We start from the raw sequence: 18627 nt of genomic DNA on the forward strand, positions 1-18627 counted from the left end.
GACACCAAAAATAGGGCTGATGTAGCTCAGTGGTCAAATGTTCTTGGGTTTGATCCTCAGTGCCAAAAAAGAGAAGGAAATAAAAAGAGAGAAAATATAGTCAGGTGTGGTGGCGCACGCTAGTAATCCAGCATTCGGGAGGCTGAGACCGAAGGATCGCTGTTCACGGATAGTCTCAGCTACTTAGTGAGGCCCTCTGGAACTCCGTGAGACCCAGTTTCAAAATAAAGAATAAAAAATAGGGCAGGGGGTGTAGCTCAGAGGTTGAATGCCCCTGGGTTCCATCCCCAGACCCACACACACAAAAAAAATTAGAATATTAAAGACAATAAAATGGATGATGCCTATATTAGATGACCCAAATGAGAACAAAAGATACCCTCAGCTACTTAGCAAGGCCCTTTGCAACTCAGTGAGACCCTGCTTCAAAAATAGAGACTAAAAAATAGGAGGTGTAGCTCAGAGGTACAATGCTCCTGGTTTCCATCCCCAATTCCGTAATAATAATAATAATAATAATAATAATAATAATAATAATATATACCCAAATGTTAAGCAAATAAAGAGAAGATAATGATAATGGGATTCAATATGAAACTATTATTGCTACAAATAAAGAACACATATTTATTGTTTGGATTTAACTGTGGGCTAAAGAATTATTTATTTATTTATTTTTGTGTGTGGTACTAGAGAGGGGACCCAGGGGCATTCTACCTCCAAGCTCCACCCCAGCACTATTTTTTACTCTTTATTATTTATTTATTTATTTATTTATTTATTTATTTATTTATTTTTGGTGGTACTGGGGTTCCTGGAAGCCCTTCTACCTCCGGGCTACACTCCCAGACCTATTTTTTTTTATTAGGAAACGGTCTCTTAAGCCAGCACGGCTGGCTCCGAACCAGTGCAATCCTCCTGTCTCCGCCTCCCAAGCACAGGGATTACAAGCGTACCACACCTGGCTACTCTTTATTTTAAAACAGGGTCTCAGGCCCAGCGTGGTGGCACATGCTTGTAATCCTCGTGCTTGGGAGGCGGAGACAGGAGGATCAAGCAGGTTCAAAGCCACTGTGCTGGCTTAAGAGACCCTGTTTTAAAAAAAAAAAAAAAAAAAGGTCTGGGAGTGTAGCCCGGAGGTAGAGGGGATTCCAAGAACCCCAGTACCACCAAAATAAATAAATAAATAAAACAGGGTCTCACTGAATTACAAAGGGCCTCACTAAGTAGCTGTGGCTGTCTGCAAACCTCGATCCTCCTATCTTAGCCTCCCAAATGCTGGGATTATAAGCATGTGCTACCATGCCCAGCTGCTAAAGAATTTTTAAATTGTTTAGGAAAAAAAAGCCAGTACTTGTTATTTTTCAGTGAGGAGAAAGAAGTTATAGTGGTGTGATGCACTGTGCTCCCCACCAGTTGAGATTTAACTGCAGAAGAAAACAGTTAATTTAGGGGCTGGGGAACAGAATTGAGAGAGCATCCTCCTGTGCCAGCAGGACGGTGGCTACACATAGGGCCTGTGTCTCACCAGAACAGCGTAACAGAAGAAGCAGCTTGACGCTGGAAGCTACAAACTTAACAGCTCAGACTGAAATCAGGGGAGGACCATGATGAGTCCTCCCTTAAAACAGTAAGACTTGTAGAGCTGAGGGCTAGACTTCCACACCACAGCGAGCCCCATGAAGTCCCAGCCCAGGCCCTCAACTCCACCAACACCCGTGAAAGGGGCCCAGGTATAGGCGTACCAAGGGGTTTAAACACTGGAAACATAGCCAAGTGTCCAGGCTTAACCTAGAGCTTTGCCAGGAGTTAGCCAGGACAGAGCACAGCTGGCTGCTCCCAAGGCCTTTTCCCTTTATGCAAAAGGGCTTCTAAAATACTTGGGCCAGGCACCAAGCTGACTTAGGTGGAAGACACCTTTGAGGGGGACCCCCGCTTCCCAGTAAGAACTCTTAAGAAATCTGTGTCTGAGGTGCTTTCTCAGCTCTACATGGCAGACGGGTTCCCGGACAGAGGCCCAGAGAAAGGCAGAGTCAGCGCTAACTTTCAGGCAAGGATGGAAACCTCCAGTGCCCACAGGGAGGAGGACACGCCGTGCATCTGCTGACAAGGCTTGCTCAGTGTGGTCTGCCTGCACTGTCCAGGAAGGGCCCATGGAGGATTCTCAGCCACAGCTCCTGTGGGCCAACAGAGGACCCAGGGCTTTGGGTGGCAGGGCTGCAAAGCAGGCTGACAGGCGGCTGACTGCAGCTGCACCAGCCAAGACTCGTTTGTTCTTCCTACTGATTCTGAGACCCCACTGCCATGTCCAAGATGATCCTCCCCAGAGGACCTGGCTCCAACTCCACACACCTCAGATGGTCAGGTGGTGGCAGAGGCTCTGCCCCAAGCGGAAGCTCCACTTGAAACACTGTGCTGTCTGCAGCACAAACCCACACATGTGCCCAGGCCCGGGGACGAGGCTGTGGCCACAGCTGCTCACACTCCAACAGCCAGCCCCCCGCCAGTGCTGGGTGGGTGCTGTGAAGACCCCAAGCCCCGCCACACCTGCTGCTGTCCCAGGACGGAGCACACATGACCTAGATGACAGGCAGGGTGCACGTGGGAGCCCTGCTGCTCCGCAACCAAGCAACTCACCTGCATCTGTTTTGCTGTGCAGCTACTACTTACTTAGGACATCCCTAACTGGAATTTCGACACAAGGTTCATCTTCCCCTGTATCTTAGGAGGGGCTTTCCAGGGGCTAGGATAACTGCCACTTCTCTTTTGTAGGAAGCGTATACCCAGGGGCATCCTACCTCTGAGCTATACCCACCCTTAGCTCTTTTTATTTTTTATTTTGAAACAGGGTCTAAGTTGCAGATGGCCTAAGTTGCTGAAGCTGGTCTCGAACCTGTGATTCTCCTGTCTCAGGCTCCCAAGTTCAAAGATTAAAGGCGTGTGCCACCGTGCCAGTGACAGCTGCCACTTGTGTTGCTGCCTCAGGCCCAAGAGGACTCCAAGAACCTCTGCTAAAAGTCAGGGTCACCAGCGGCACCTGCTCCCCCGCCACTCAAACCAACAACTGACAACTCTCACAAACCTTTCTTGTCTTTACAGACAACAACCAACCAGAGAAAGCCTACTCCAATCACTGCCCTCCTTGTTTGACAGAAAGGGAGCAGAGGGGGTTGAGAGGGGAGCAAGGGAAGAGTCGGGTGCCAGAGACCAGCAAGCCGAATTCCTCTTGCTCAGATACCACACACACACTGTGGTCAGAGGCTGCCTAACTTACAAGAACAAGGTCAAAAAGTTCTCACTGTGAGATCAGAGGGACAATGGCTGCTCTCAGAAGCCGGGACACCAAAGAACAGTATTTCAGACTGGCTTTTCTTTTGGTTTTTGCTGAATAAGATGCAGAAGGTGGCAGGTAAAGAAATCAGGCAATGCATGAGTTTAAATTAATCAATCACACCTCGCTTCCATGGCCCCAAATTTTCACAAAACTATCGTAGGAGAAAAAAAGTGGGAAAACTTGGTGGCTTGAAGGTTGAGAGGGAGAAGGCAAGAGAACTAAGTGCACTGCTGTGGCTGAAAGGGACCAGAGTACAAAATCCCCGAGGCTGCATGTAACATCAAGCCTGATACATGGTAGGTGCTCATAAACACGGTGAACCAAGCCTATATAGATAGGCCTGAGTAGGTTTGGCGAGGAGAAGGGCAGTTGAGGGCTTAAATACAGAACCATCTGCCAGGTGACCCGGCCCCCAGCAGAGCCCCAGCCAGATGCTGCATGTCTCCAACAGGACTTCTCGGGTCCTGGCCGCACAGCAGAGAGGTGAGAGCACAGTGCTGAACAGACGAACTTCAGTTCAAGTCTGGCAGCCACCACTTGCCAGGCTGGCCATGTGTCAGCAGATGAAATGGAGACTAGCACTCCTGCCTCCCAGGACTGCTGGGAAGCTGATGTGTGAGGCTCTCAGCAGAGCCCCGGGCCACACAAGTGCACACTCAGGCCTCATGCTCAGGTTCCTTCCCATAATCCTTTCACCTCCAGCCTCCCAGGACCCCATTCTTCAGCACGTCTCATTTGGAGAATGCCGAGTAGGATGTCTTTCACCAGTTTTCTAGAAGAAGGACTATTTTCCTAGAAGACTCCCGATGTCCTGTCAACAACCCAAACCTTAAATTCTCTGGAGACACTCCCAATGCCACAGAACGGAGAAGGGAACCACCATCCAATAAATCAGCGCAGAGTTAAATCATACAAATGATTTAAAAGAAAGAAAAAAAGGCCCCACGACACAAACCATCTTACACCTAGTGCCCTTCCTTCCATCTCAAGGCCTCTCAGGAAAAGGAAGAAGTGGTTCAGATGCAGGGGGGAGGGAAACCAGAGCAGGGGAGCTGACGAAGAAACCAGAGTTCCTTTTAAAATCCGGGCTGCAAGTGCTAGAGGTTTGGAAACTGGCGTCATTCATCACCACAGCAGTCTGAGCGGCTCAGGGAGCAATCTGATGACTAGGAGAGCAGTCAGAGCGAGGGAGGCCACCCACGCCCTCCTCCAGCCTGGGACGCTTCTGACAGAGCCACCTGAAGGGGACACACACGGAGCTATGAATAGAGGCAAGAGGCTTGTAAGCCAACTCCCGTTAGGATCTGGAGTTAGTGTTCCAGCAGGGCTCACGTTACACGTCTGCAGAGAGTGACAGTACAACAGAAGGATTCAAGCTATTCAACGATTCAGGATCGCAGCTCAGAATGACAGCCTGCCCTGAGCCTGCCCGGAGCCACAAACACTCCACAGATCCTCCCAAAGGGGAGGTCTGCTTTTGAATGGCAGCCAAAGATGCAGTCCAGACTGTGGAATCTCAGACCCAGAGTGCCAGAAAGCTTGGCTGGACACTGATTACACCCATAGCCTCCTCTTCCCAACGAAATGGTAAGTCCAAGGCAAAGTCGCACCTGGCCACCTGGGGGGTCAGGAGCAGCATCAGAAGTATGAATGGGTGAGGAGAGGGCCAGCGGCCAGGACTGGAGCCAGTGCCACGGGGTGGACTCCCAGGTGCACCTCCACCTCACCCAATTCCAGGATCTTCAGGACGATGACTAGCCGTCACAAGGGAAACGTGCACCTGTCCACATAACTCTGTATCAGCACATTTCAGAGAAGCCATTTGCTAAGGAGGCAGCGGCCTTGGAAAGACCGCCGATTCTAGGGCTGGGGCAGGAAATATACACAGACCATCTCGTAGTGCCAAAAAGCGAGGAAGTGCTCGGAAAACAAAAACAGGCTCACAATGATGGAGTAGGTCAAAGAGAGCTGCAAGAGCTACCAACGGTCGAAACTGGAACACCATGAGCTGTAAACTCAAGTGGTACTGGATCATAAATCAAAGTGTGAAACAGGTAACTGTGAGTCAATACTGATAAGTAAATGAATAAATAAATGAAGGAGAACAGACAAATCTCCTGTGGAGAAGAATTTAGTAATTCATGTGGTTACTCCACCCTCCAGGAAGGGGCTTAACTCCCCACTACTTAAATACGGGCTACACGCTGTAACATCCAAAGAATACAGCAAGAGCCGGTCGTGGTGGTGCACACTTGCAATCCCAGCATTCGGGAGGCTGAGACAGGAGGATGGTGGTTCGCGGACAGCCTCAGCTACTTAGTGAGGCCCTTTGCACAACTCAGTGAGACCCTGTTTCAAAATAAAGAATAAAAAATAGGGCTGGTGATGTAGCTCAGAGGTAGAATGCCCCTGGGTTCAATCCCAGGTACCAGAAAAACAACAACAACAAAAAAAAAATACGGTAGGAAGGGGGACAACTTTACAGTGAATGCACTAAAGAAACCTGACCAACATCGCCTCGGCTAAGTGATGAAGGCTGGCATCAACCAGGGTAAGTCATATCGACTGCACCTGCCCCAATGTGATGAAGAGGGCACATTACGCCGGAAGTCTTCCCCCCAGCCCTCTCCCAGCCGAGGGACCTTTGACGAGACCCGACCAGTACTCTTCAAAACTGTCACGGTCACCAAAAACAAGGAGAGTCTGAGGAAACTATTAGCTCAGAGAAGCTTAAGCAGATGTGCTGACTAAAAGTAGGGTGGGCTCCTGGCCCAGGAAAATATCAGGTAAACCTAAGGAAATCTGAATAAAGTACTGGTTTTAATATAAAGCACTAGTGCAAGAGCCTAATAACAGGGAAACTGGATGTGGAGTTTTGTGAGGAAACTCTGCATTACCTTTTTATTTTTCTAAATCTATTCTGAAAGGAAAAAAAAATTATTGCACCCAAACATGGTGGCACACACCTGTAATCCCAGCACTTAGAAGGCTAAAACAGGAGGATCACAACTTTGAGGCCCATCTCAGTAACTTAGTGAAGCTCTCAACGACTTAGTGTTGAGCCCTGTTTCCAAATAAAATAAAAAATAGGAGCCAAGAGTGGTGGCTGTAATCCCTGTATTTGAGAGACTGAGAAAGGAGGGCCACAGGTGTAGTCAGCCTCAGGAACTTAGCAAGACTCTGTTTTAAAACAAAAGAAAGGCTAGGAGTATAGGTCAGAGTCAATCTGGATTGAATCTGGATTCAGTCCCCAGTAACACAAAATTCAGTCTCCAGTACCACAAAAAATAAGTACATGAATAAAACAGGGATAGTAGGGTATACCTTGTAGATAGAATACCCCTAGGTTCAATCATCCAGTGCCACAAAAAAGAAAAAAAAAAGAGCCGGGCGTGGTGGCGCATGCTTGTAATCCCAGCATTTGGGAGGCTGAGACCTGAGGATCGTGGTTCGCGGGCAGCCTCAGCTACTTAGTGATGTTCTTCGCAACTCAGTGAGACCCTGTTTCAAAATAAAGAATAAAAAACAGGACTGGGGATGTAGCTCGGAGGTAAAATGCCCCTGGATTCCATCCCCAGTACCGAGGAGGAAAAAAAATTAAGAAAAAAATAAAATAGCTGGGCACGGTGGCATACACACAGTATACCAGTATTTGGGGGGCTGAGACAGGACAATTCCAGGTTCAAGGCCAGCTTCAGCAACTCAGCAAGACCCTGTTTCAAAATAAAAAGGGCTGGGGTATAGCTCAGAGGTAGACTGCCACTGGGTTCAATCACCAGTATGAAACAAAACAAGAGAAAAAAGGCAAAACGAGGCCCAAGGACGGCAGTATAAACACACATTCCCGGACATGAGCTCACCTGACACGGAGTGGGGTAAGAGGGCTCTGGAAAGGGGGTTGGTGGGAGTCAGAACAAGTCTTTCTGTTTGTTTGGGGGATTGAACCCAAGGGACATCTTTCTTTTCTTTCTCTCTCTCTCTCTCTCTCTCTCTTTCTTTCTTTCTTTCTTTCTTTCTCTTTCTCTTTCTCTCTCTCTCTTTCTTAACCACAGACCTATACCTCCAGCCTGTTTATTTTGAAAAAGAGTCTCTCTAAGTTGCCTAGGCTGGCCTTGAACTCGCAATTCTCCTGCCTCAGCCTCAAGTTGTTGGGTACCGTGCCAGCTCAGACCAACAATGAACAGAGGATTACACACAAACCACCACTTTCTTTTTTCTTTTTGCCGTGCTGAGGATTGAACTACACACTGAGTTACACCCCCATCCCTGCCACCACTGCCTGCAGACCAGCCCCTCAAGAATGAGCCCGGTGCAGACGTACAGAATAGCACCCACGGACAGAGTGAGATTCACTTCTGCCAGTCCTTGCTAAGTGCTGGCCTGAGGTCGGTGCTGCGTCACTACACACACTGCAGGGCACACTATATTCTGTCCTGCTACCAGACACACGGACTGGACAACTGTCACCAGGATTATGGCTAGCCAAGTACGCCCAACATAAGCCCTTCATTGGAAATGGAGATCTGGAAAATTCTACCCTAGCCATATTTATCCTGTAACAATCATTTATCTACCTGTTTGCTCTCTGACCTGTCTGAGCAACCTTCTGGAGAAATACAAAGACAGAGCTTGAGTCAGATGGATGTAGGTATGGATCTCTGTGGACCACACCCAAGCAGTGTGACCTTGGGAAGAATAGTTAAAGGAAGGGGCAGGCATGTGCCTCAGGGCAGGTTTGGGTGTCTGCCCTTCCCTTTTTATGTTTTGTGGTACTGGAGATTGGCTATACCCCCAGGCCTATTTTATTTTGAAATAGGGTCTAAGTGTGCACTCTTAGCTTTTTTTTTTTTTTTTTTTTTTGCGTACTGGGAATGGAACCCAGGGGCATTCTAACACTGAGCTACACCCCCAGCCCTATTCTTTATTCTTTATTTTGAAACAAGGTCTCACTGGGTTGCAAAGAGTCTCACTAAGTTGCTGAGGTTGGCTACAAACCTGTGATCCTCCTGTCTCAATCTCCCAAGTACTGGGATTACAAGTGTGTGCTACCACATTTTTTTGGGGGGGCGGGGGGGGGTGTTTACTGGGGATGGAACCCAGGGGCCTTCTACCTCCAGGCTACACTCCCAGACCTATTTTATAATTTATTTGGAAACAGGGTCTCTTAAGCCAGCAAGGCTGGCTTCAAACTTGCGCGATCCTCCTGTCTCCGCCTCCCGAGCGCAGGGATTATAAGTGTGCGCCACCATGCCCGGCTGTGTGTGTGTGTGTGTGTGTGTGTGTGTGTGTGTTTGTGTGTGGTACTGGGGATGGAATCTAGGGGCCTTCTACCTTGGACTACACTCTGGGACCTATTTAATTTTTTATTTGGAAACAGTGTCTCACTAAGTTCCTGAGAGCCTAAATTGCTAAGGCTGGCTTTGAACCTGAGATCCTCCAGTCTCAGCCTCCCAAGTACTGAGATTACAAGTGTGCGCCATGACACTTGGCTGTGCTTCTGTTCTTTACTAGCATGCACCACCATGCCCAGCCAGCCACCATGCCTTTAATGAGTCCAAGGAGGGCTGGGCTTACTATGCTGTGAACTGGGCACACCAGATAAAAAGGAATACAATCTGTGCCCCTAAAGGACTCACGCACCCGAGAACCGTAGAAAGGAGCAGTGAGAAGAAAGTCCATGGAGGAGAAGGCCTTCACCTCCCTAGGGCAAGGGAAGCTTTGCAGAGGAAGTGACATTCAAGCCAAGCTTTGAGAGAAAAGCAGGAGGCGCAGCTTCCAAGCAGGTGAGGTGGACGGGGTCTTCCAGGCAAAGGGAACAGAATACACTCACATGGGACAAAGAGGCCGTGCTGCACAGGGACATATGCACGGACTTTTGATTTTAATTTCACCCCTGCCACCTACCCAGCAGCCCCCCACTGTGACACGGGGGTGAAACACAGGCCCAACTTCCTGGGCTTGCCGGGAGGATGAACAGAGCATGCTGAGGGCTCAGAGAGCGCAGAGCCAACAACAGCCAAACTCAAACTGTTTAGCTTTTTGCTTTTTTTTTTTTTTTTTTTTTTGCGGTACTGGGGATGGAACCCAGGGGCATTCTAACACCGAGCTACACCCCCAGCCCTATTCTTTATTTTTTATTTTGAAACAAGATCTCACTGGGTTGCAAAGAGTCTCACTAAGTGGCTGGGATTACAAGCATGCGCCACCACGCTTTAATTTATATTACTGTCTTCATCTATGAGATAGGGCTATTTATTTATTTATTTATTTATTGCAGACTGGGGATGGAACCCAAGGAGCACTCTACTGCCAGGCTATACCCCTAGTTCTAGTTTTTATTCTTTATTTTGAAACAGGGACTCACTAAATTGTGGAAGGCCTCACTAAGTAGCTGAAGCTGGCCGTGAACCTGTTGTGATCTTCTTGTCTCAGCTTCCCAAATACTGGGGTTACAAAGCATGTGCCACCACATCAAGCGACAGGGCTATTTATACCCTGAAAAGTTATCTCCTACGATACCAGGCTATTGATGCAAAGGACTCCTTTAAAAATAGTCCAGGCTGGAACCAGGCGTGGTGGTACAACTCGGAATCCCAGCACTTGGGAGGCTGAGACAGGAGGACCACAGGTTCCTGGCCAGCCTCAGCTACTTAGTGAGGCCCTGTTTCAAAATAAAAAATAAAAAGCAGGGCTGGGGGTACAGCTCAGAGGTAGAATGCCCTGTTTCAAAACAAAATTAAAGGCTGGGCACAGTGGTGCATGCTTATAATCCCCACGCTTGGGAGGCTGAGACAGGAGGATCGCACGGGTTCGAAGCCAGCCTCAGCTACTTAGTGAGGCTTTCAGCAACTTAGTGAGACCCTGTTTCCAAATAAAATAGAAAATAGGTCTCAGAGTATAGCTCAAAGGTAGAAAGCCTCTGGGTTCCACCCCCAGTACCACCAAAAATAAATAAATAAATAAATAAAATAATAATAATAATAATAATAATAATAATTATCAGGTGTGGTAGCACACACCTGTAATCCCAGTACTTGGGAGGCTGAGGAGGATGGCAGGTTCACAACCAGCCTCTGCTACTTAGTGAGGCCCTTTGCAACTCATTGAGACCCTGTTTCAAAATAAAGAATAAAAAATAGGGCTGGGGATATAGCCTGGAGTTAGAATGCCCCTAGGTTCAATCCCCAGTTGTGCAATAAATAAATAAATAAATAAATAAATATAGATCAGTGGGAGAATGCTCCTGGGTTCAGTACCCAGTACCATGCATGTATGTATACATATATGTATCCATATATATTCATTCTAATTCTCCTCTTCCAAAGGTTTTCTTTTGTGTGTGTGTAAGTGGTGTTAGGGATTGAACTCAGGGGTGTTCTACATCCGAGCTAAACTCCCAGCCCTATTTAATTTTATTCTGGAATAAATAAGGGTTTCATTAGGTAGATGAGAGTCTCACTACTTGATGAGGCTTTCCTTAAACCTGTGATCCTCTTGTCTCAGCCTCCCAAACACTGGGATTAGAGGTGCAGGACACCACACCCAGCTGTCTTCCAAAGTTCTTAAAGGAATGTTACCTGGGTCTTGGGATGTCCTAGTTTTTAAACTCTACCTAAAGTACTACTTCCCAAACAGCTTCAATAAAAGTACCCTCTAGCCAGTAATCTCCACACTTGAGAGGCTGAGACAGGAGGATCGCACAGGTTCGAAGCCAGCCTCAGCTACTTAGTGAGGCTCTCAGCAACTTAGTGAGACCCTGTTTCCAAATAAAATAGAAAATAGGTCTGGGAGTATAGCCCAGAGGTAGAAAGCCTCTGGGTTCCTCCCCGAGTACCACCAAAAAAAAAAAAAAAAGTACTCTGACTCAAGCCGGGGAGAGGAGATGCCAATCCCAAGAACCCGAGAATCGAACCCAAAGCAGCCTGCCTCATCCAAAATATTGTCTTCAAATTTCCTGTTTTAGCTTAAACTTATGCAAATTTTGCATTTGACTCTAAAATAGATACAGAGCTACTTTAGTTTACAACTAAGTCAGACCAAAGTGCCCAGAAGATGCCAACACCTTACTTAGTCTGTGCCTCTGAGTATTCACAGCACATGATCTCAGGGGGTCAGACTTCCAGAAAGAAGTGCAGTGACTGCCTCACCACTCTCTTCTGTAAAATGGGAACAGAACCCACCTCAGTTCTGTTCAATATCTATGAAAGAAGACAAAAGTCAAACCATCAAACAAGGTATCAGACATTCTATACTGCTTTTTTGTGTATGTGGTACTGGAGATTGAACCCAGGGACATTCTACCTATGAGCTACACCTCCAGCCCTATTTTTTCTTTATTTGGAAACAGGGTCTCACTAAGTTGCAGAGGGCCTCACTAATAGCTGAGACTGTCCGCAAACCCGGATCCTCCTGTCTCCGTCTCTCAAGTACTGGGATTACAAGCGTGCCCTGCAACACTTGTTACTGCTATTGAATCAAAACTCCAGAGATGGATTATGATGCGCTTTCCAAACCCCACCCACCTACCAGAATCCACTGCTGTTTTATTCAGATCTATTCTGTACCCAGCACCAGACTATCTCTTCTATCCTTTGGTTCTATTTCTGCAAAGTATTTGCTATTCCCATTTTACTGGGGGGAAAAAAAGGTTCAGTGAGGTCAAGTAACAAGCCCACAGTCACACAACTGGTAAGCAGGGGAGTCAGGATGAGAACTCCAGCCTGGCCAAGAGCAAATCTCTGGTGTCTTCCACGCCACCCCCCACGCCACCTCCCACACTAAGTGGGGATTACAGGAAGAGGGTCCTTCTAAGAAGTACTTGTTTTGTGGCTGAATTTGAATTTATGACCTTACTATTCCCATTAAACTTTAGTGAGAGGAGCTTCTGGTACAGAGCCACAGTCATCCTACTTGCCAGCAGGAAGGAGAATCAGCAGGCAATCTCAGGCCACTCTGCTGTTTCCCCAGCCCTCAAACTTGCCCGGCGGGACCCTTGAGTCCACTGACTTTTACTTTCATTTTCTAGTCATCATGACTTTCAGGCACCCAAGAAATTAAAAGAATGCAGACACCAGTAAATTCTTGGGCCCTAAAGAGTACTGGCTTGAAGCCGGGCCTGGTGACACACACTCATAATCTCCCAGTACTTGGGAGCCTGAGACAGGAGGATTGTAGGTTTGCGGCCAGCCTCAGCTACTTAGTGAGGCCCTCTACAACTTAGCGAGACTGTTTCAAAATAATTTTTTAAAAAAAAGGCTATAAGTGTAGCTTGGAGGTAGGATGCCTCTAGGTTCAATCTCCAGTACTGCCAAAAAATAAAAGTATTGCTTGGAGCTTGGGACTCCTATTATGGCCCCCTGAGGTAGAGCAGAAGGAAGTCAAGGAAACAGATAGGAAGCTGGAGAGAAGTGGGGGAGGAAAACAGAAGCGAATGAGAAATGCCAGTGATAAGGAAGGGTAAGGGTTAGAGTCTGCACTTGTGCCCCTGCTCATCCATTTAACAAACAGACCAGACAGGAGGAGGGCCTGCTATTAGGAAAAATCAGGTTATATCTGACCCCAAATCCCATGCCCTGGCCCAACCACTTTCTAACTGTATGGTCTAACTGTATGGTCTTAAGCAAGCTATGTAAGTTCCTTGAGTATCATGTCTAAAGTGGGGACATGTGGGTGTGGTGGCATACGCCTGTAACCCCAATACTTGAGAGGCTGAGACAGAAGGATCGCAGGTCCAAGGACAGCCATATCAAGTAGCAAGACTCTCATCAACTTAGGGAGAGATCCTGTTTTAAAATAAGAAATAAAATTGGGCTGGGGGTGTCGCTCAAAAGTAGAGCGCCTCTGGGTTCCAAACCCAGTGACACACACACACACACACACACACACACACACACACACAGTAGGGACACAAATCCCACTATCTCAGGACACTTATGAGGAATATGTATGAAAAGAACTTCATAACTTTACAATGATTTATAAACATAACTGTTCAGTTCTCTTATAAAAGCAGAAAAAGTGCAACTAGTTGCGAGAGGGGGGGCCTCTGAGAGGAGGAGCTTCCATCCCATCAGAGCTCCGCCTCTCCCTGCCCAGCAGTGTCAAAGCATCTGTCTGCTAGGATTCTATCATTTCTGGCTGCATAAAAACTTGAAGTTCTGGCCTCTCTGAAAAGGAGGCCTTCTGCACCTAAAGCTGGTTTCAGAGTCAGAGTTGGGAGAGTATGTCCAGACAAAGGGAAGAAGTCCCTTCAAAAGGCCACCTTCCTCGCCCCAGAGCTCCTCAAGAAGTAATTCCAGCACTCTCCAGCTCTGCCCCTCCAAGGCACAGGCTGACTAGAGCCTCCAAAGAGCCCACACACATATACAGAGTTTGTGATTCAGCCTCTTGACCTAATACACAACAAGTGTTTGTTGTTGCTGCTGTTGTCCAATAAAAAGTGAAGTCCATCTCAGGTCTAGCTCAAAATATTGTAGTAATCAGACACTAGCAACTGTCCAGAAATAGTCAAAAAAAGATCTTAAAACAAAAACTTTAGCTTTAGCCGGGCATATAATACCAGATTTGGGAGGCTGAGACAGGAGGATTGAGGTTCATAGACAGCCTCAACTACTTAGTGAGGTCTTTTGCAACTCAATGAGATCCTGTTTCAAAATAAAGAATAAAAAATAGGGCTAGGGATATAGCTTGGAAGTAGAATGTCCCTGGGTTTCATCCTTAGCACCGCAAAAAAAAAAAAAAAAAAAAAAAAATATATATATATATATATACACACACACACACACACACACACACACACACACACACATAATCTTTTATATGTAGCATCCAAGGATGAGCAAGGTGGTCTGGGACACTGAAGAATTACAGAATTTTCCAAGGATTGAATGGCTTTCCCTCCATGCTTGTAGATAGCAAGGGTCAGTCATGACCTCAGAGGCAAGCTACCCCTCACTAAGGCCATATAACAAAAGAAACTTCCAGCTTGGTCTGAGGCAGCGGCCATTTCACACACTTAGGTCCCAAGCAACATACAAGGATTACGTGCCAGTCCGGCTGGGGGAACCAGCATCTTCTAGCATATATAAAAATTCTTTTGGCTACAAGTTTAGTGTATTAAGGGTCCAGAGCTACCACTGCAATCTCAATGTATTCCTTTGCAATAAGTCCGAGACCAGAAGGGACTGAAGAGAGACCCAAGTGTAGCATGGACCTGTTGCTCAGGGCAGTGTATATGGGGGAGAGGGGGCTGGGAAAGAGATGGCCCTTTAATTCCAGATTCCTCATGTTTAGTCTTTTCCTTATAGATCAGCAGGCCTTGGGAAAGCAGTCCCTCTGAGGCAGCTTGGGAACCACTCACATGCTCTGGGAGGACAGGGCTGAGCCTGGAGCTGGGGGGGGAGGAGGAGGGGAGAGAGAAGATAATGAATGGGCAGATCCACCCTGATCTGTGATCTGTAGCTAGGATTGAGCAAACCTCAGCTAAATTCTTCAGAGGCAGGAAAAGAGATACACAGAGAACAACATAAGTAGAGGACGGGGCTGGGGGAACAGGGGGCAAAACAAGAAGACAGCTCATTCCTAATAAGTGACCCAGAATTCAAACTCTGCTGAGGTCCTGGTTGGCTCTCTGGCTTGAAGGAGGAGAGGAAGTAAGGAGCAGTGGGAGCAAACACAGTTCTGTGCGGGTGGACGGGTCTCGCCCAGACCTCCCCCCTCCCCCGCCGCCGCCTAAAGGAAATCCAGATAAAATTTTACAAGGGCTGGAAGGGACAACTTGTTTTTTGCTTTTTTTTCGGGGGGGGGGGGTACGCGGGGAAGGAAAACAGTGATAGACAACACTCCCTGCCGTCTCTAAAAGAGAAGGGAAACAGATTCCTTCACATCTGGCAAAGACCCTCCAATTCTGGGAGCAGGGGGAGCGGAACTTAGGGTCCCTCTCTTCCACAACTGAACTGGACAGGGCCGAGGAGAGCCACAATGGTGGCTCACGACGGGCAGGTAAGCGAAGGAAAGAAGGGCTCCCCCTTTGGCCCGACGCCTGGGAGCTCCTTAAAGAGGGGGCTACGGGTCGGGGGAGGGGTCAGTACCCCCCAAGCAGGGGTTGGGCGAGAGGAAGGGGTGCCCGGAGAGGCTTCAACGCGGGCAAGACACTGGCCCTGGGACAGGCACACTCACCGCGGCTCCGGGGCGGCGGCGGTACTTGGGGCCGGGGTTCGGACAGACTCCGCTCCTCTCCCCCCCGGCGGTGTCCCAGGCTCCGGCCTCCACTTCCGCCTTTCAGCCGCTCCGGATCCGGATCTCTACCTCCGCCCCGCCCCTCCATACTCCCAAGTGACTGACAGGGAGGAGAGACCAATGGGAGGCACTCTTGGCCGCCGCTCAAGCGCCGCGGGTGGGGGGCGCGGGAGAGGCGGGAGCGCGCGCGGTGGATGCTGGGACTTGTAGTTCGCCGCGCTGGGAGGAGCGGGTGGCTGCCTGGGACTGGGGCTTAGGGTGGAGCTGGCTGCCGGCGGGGCGGAGCCGGGTCAGGCCTGTTAACCGCCTCACTCCCGGTTCCCCGCACCCCGAGAGAAGGCGGGTGGCGGAGTGTTGGAAGAGAGCAGAGGCCTGTGTATGCAGATTTGGGAAAGGAGAAACGGGACATGAAGCAAGATGCACGTGAAGCCGCGCGGACCGTCCTGTGCGCTCGCTGTAACCAGGAGAAGCCCCTGTCCGTACTTTGCCGGTCAAGTCAGCTCTAAGAGCCCGATTGTTGGGGACATCCTGTGATGGGAAGGGCGATGAAAGCGTCGTATGAAGGGTTTTCTGGAGGATAGATGAGATCAAAGGGAGAGCTTCCGACATCACCCCGCCATAAAAACTCCTACTTTGGCTCAGCTCCCAAACTCACTAGGACCACCTGCCTCTCCATCTTTCTGAATGACAGACAACCTCTGCCTGTACTCTTACATCAATCAATGGACTAGAACCACTCCCCCCAGCACACACCCCCTCTAAATCAGGACCATCTCCTCTTCTGCTCCCCTGAATATGGATTAGGCTTCTGTCCATCCCTGGTGGGCAGACCCCAACACAGGTCAGCATTTTCTCTCCTTCTGTATCTCACCCCTCAAGGACACCACTCAAAACCAGTAATGAACCAAAGCCCATCCCAGACACAACAGTGGCCACTGTGCCTGTGCCACCTGCCAACACCAGCCATGCCCTGGAGCCTGAGCTGGAGAATCCAACTGGAGCAACCTGACACCTGGCCATGCCAGCACCTTGTTTCATCGGGTCATCAGACTGTCTGTTTCTTATAACATCCTAACTCCCCACCCACCCCACCCCAGCAGTGATTGTCAGAGAAGTGAAAATTCAAACAGAAGACTTTGGAAGACAGAGGGACTGGGGCAGGGTGAATTCCTAGCAGGCTCTTGGCTGGTGACAAGCGCTTCCCCAGCTCCGGTTGTACTTAGCTTTGCAATAGTTCCTTACACAGGATGGACAGAGTCGCCCAGGCCCACCTTTCCAATGTTGGCAGTGGGCCTGACCTAGGACTGTCCCTTCCATACACTGTGTATGTATCTGTGGCTGTGACTGGGTGGTAGAGAGAGGGTGTATAACAGGCCCTTAGTGACTCATTAAGGTTTCTCCCTCATCCCTGGAGCCACTGGTGGCGTGAATGTGGTGCCAAGTGAATTGGCTGGCGCCTTCCCTCTTCCTAGAGACAGCAACAAGGCCCTAGGGTGTGTTGGGGAGTGACTGTTAGGTGGCTCTTCCAAAGCCCTGGGGCTCTCCGACCAACCCCCAGAAACAGTCAGAGCCAACAACTACAAAAATATAAGAGTTTATTTCCTATCCAAAAGTGAGCCCAGGGTGTTAGGTGGGGAAGGAGAACTGGAGACCAGGGCAGGCTTTTGAGAAGTCCTGTCCCTGAGTGAGACCACGTCGGAAGCTGGGAGAACAGGCTTGGCTGAGGTCTGGGGTGAGGCAGGAGAGGGAATGATGCTGAGAGTGTTTTGAGATACTGGCAGCAGAAGAGACCACTTTAAGTGATAGCCTGCAGAGAGACAAAAACAGAGATGTTGACAGACCCAACCCCAGCATTACTGGGACCCCCAAACATGTACTGGGCACAGACACCCGAGAGCTTGGAGAGGTTCAAATGCCTACAGGGATCAGACAGAGAATTCAAACATGGGCCGGGTGTGGTGGCGCACGCTTGTAATCCCCGCACTTGGGAGGCAGAGACAGGAGGATCGTGCAGGTTCAAAGACAGCCCCGCGTGCTGGCTTAGGAGACCCTGTTTCAAAATTTAAAAAATGTAAAAATAGGTCTAGGAGTGTAGCCCAGAGGTAAAAGGGCTTCCCGGAACCCCAGTACCACCAAAAGAGAGAGAGAGAGAGAGAGAGAGAGAGAGAGAGAGAGAGAGAGAGAGAGAGAGAGAGAATTCAAACATGAGAAGCTAGTGTCAGATGATCGAGGAAGGCGGGGACTGCTGTAAACCCAGTACTTGGGAGGCTGATCACAAGTTCAGGGCCAGCCTAGGCAGTTTAGCAAGATCCTGCCTGAAAATAAATAATAAAAAGGGTAGAAATGTAGCTCAGTGGTAGAGCACCCCTGGGTTCAATCCTCAGTACTGGGGGAGGGAGGAATGTGGAGACTGCAAAGAAGTGTGGACTTTAGACCCCATCTAAAGAGGACAGCAAGCCAGGCATGGTGGCGCATGCCTGTAATCCCAGTACTCTGGAGGCCGAGACAGGAGGATCAAAGGTTTGAGAGCAATCTCAGCAACTTAAAAGGACTCTCAGCATGCTAGCGAGACCCTATTTCAGAACAAAAAATAAAAAGGGCTGGGAATGTAGCTTGGAGGTGGAATGCCCCAGTACAACCAAAATAAATAAATAAATAAAATAAAGAGGACAGCAGCCACCCGCAGTGGAATGATTACTGATTACCCCTAGATGAATGTCGGCTAAGAGTGGCCAGATGGTGTACATTTTTTAGAGAAGCTGAAACACTAGGGGGTATGTGTGTGTGTGTGTGTGTGTGTGTGTGTGTGTGTGTGTGACTGGGGATTGAACCCATAAGCGTTCTACCTCTAGACTACACTCTCAGCCCTCTTTTAATTTCTTTATTTTGAAACAGGGTCTTACTAAGTTGCTGAGGTGGCCTTAGACCTGTGATCCTCCTGTCTCAGCCTCCCAAGTACTGGGATTACAGGCTCCCAACCTACAATACTATGTTTTTATGTGACCTGTCTTGATTCTTAATGTTGGCAACTATTTATTTTGGGAAAAAATGCTCTG

This window comes from Muscardinus avellanarius (assembly GCF_963383645.1).
Source record: "Muscardinus avellanarius genome assembly, chromosome: 16".
NCBI lineage: Eukaryota > Metazoa > Chordata > Mammalia > Rodentia > Gliridae > Muscardinus > Muscardinus avellanarius.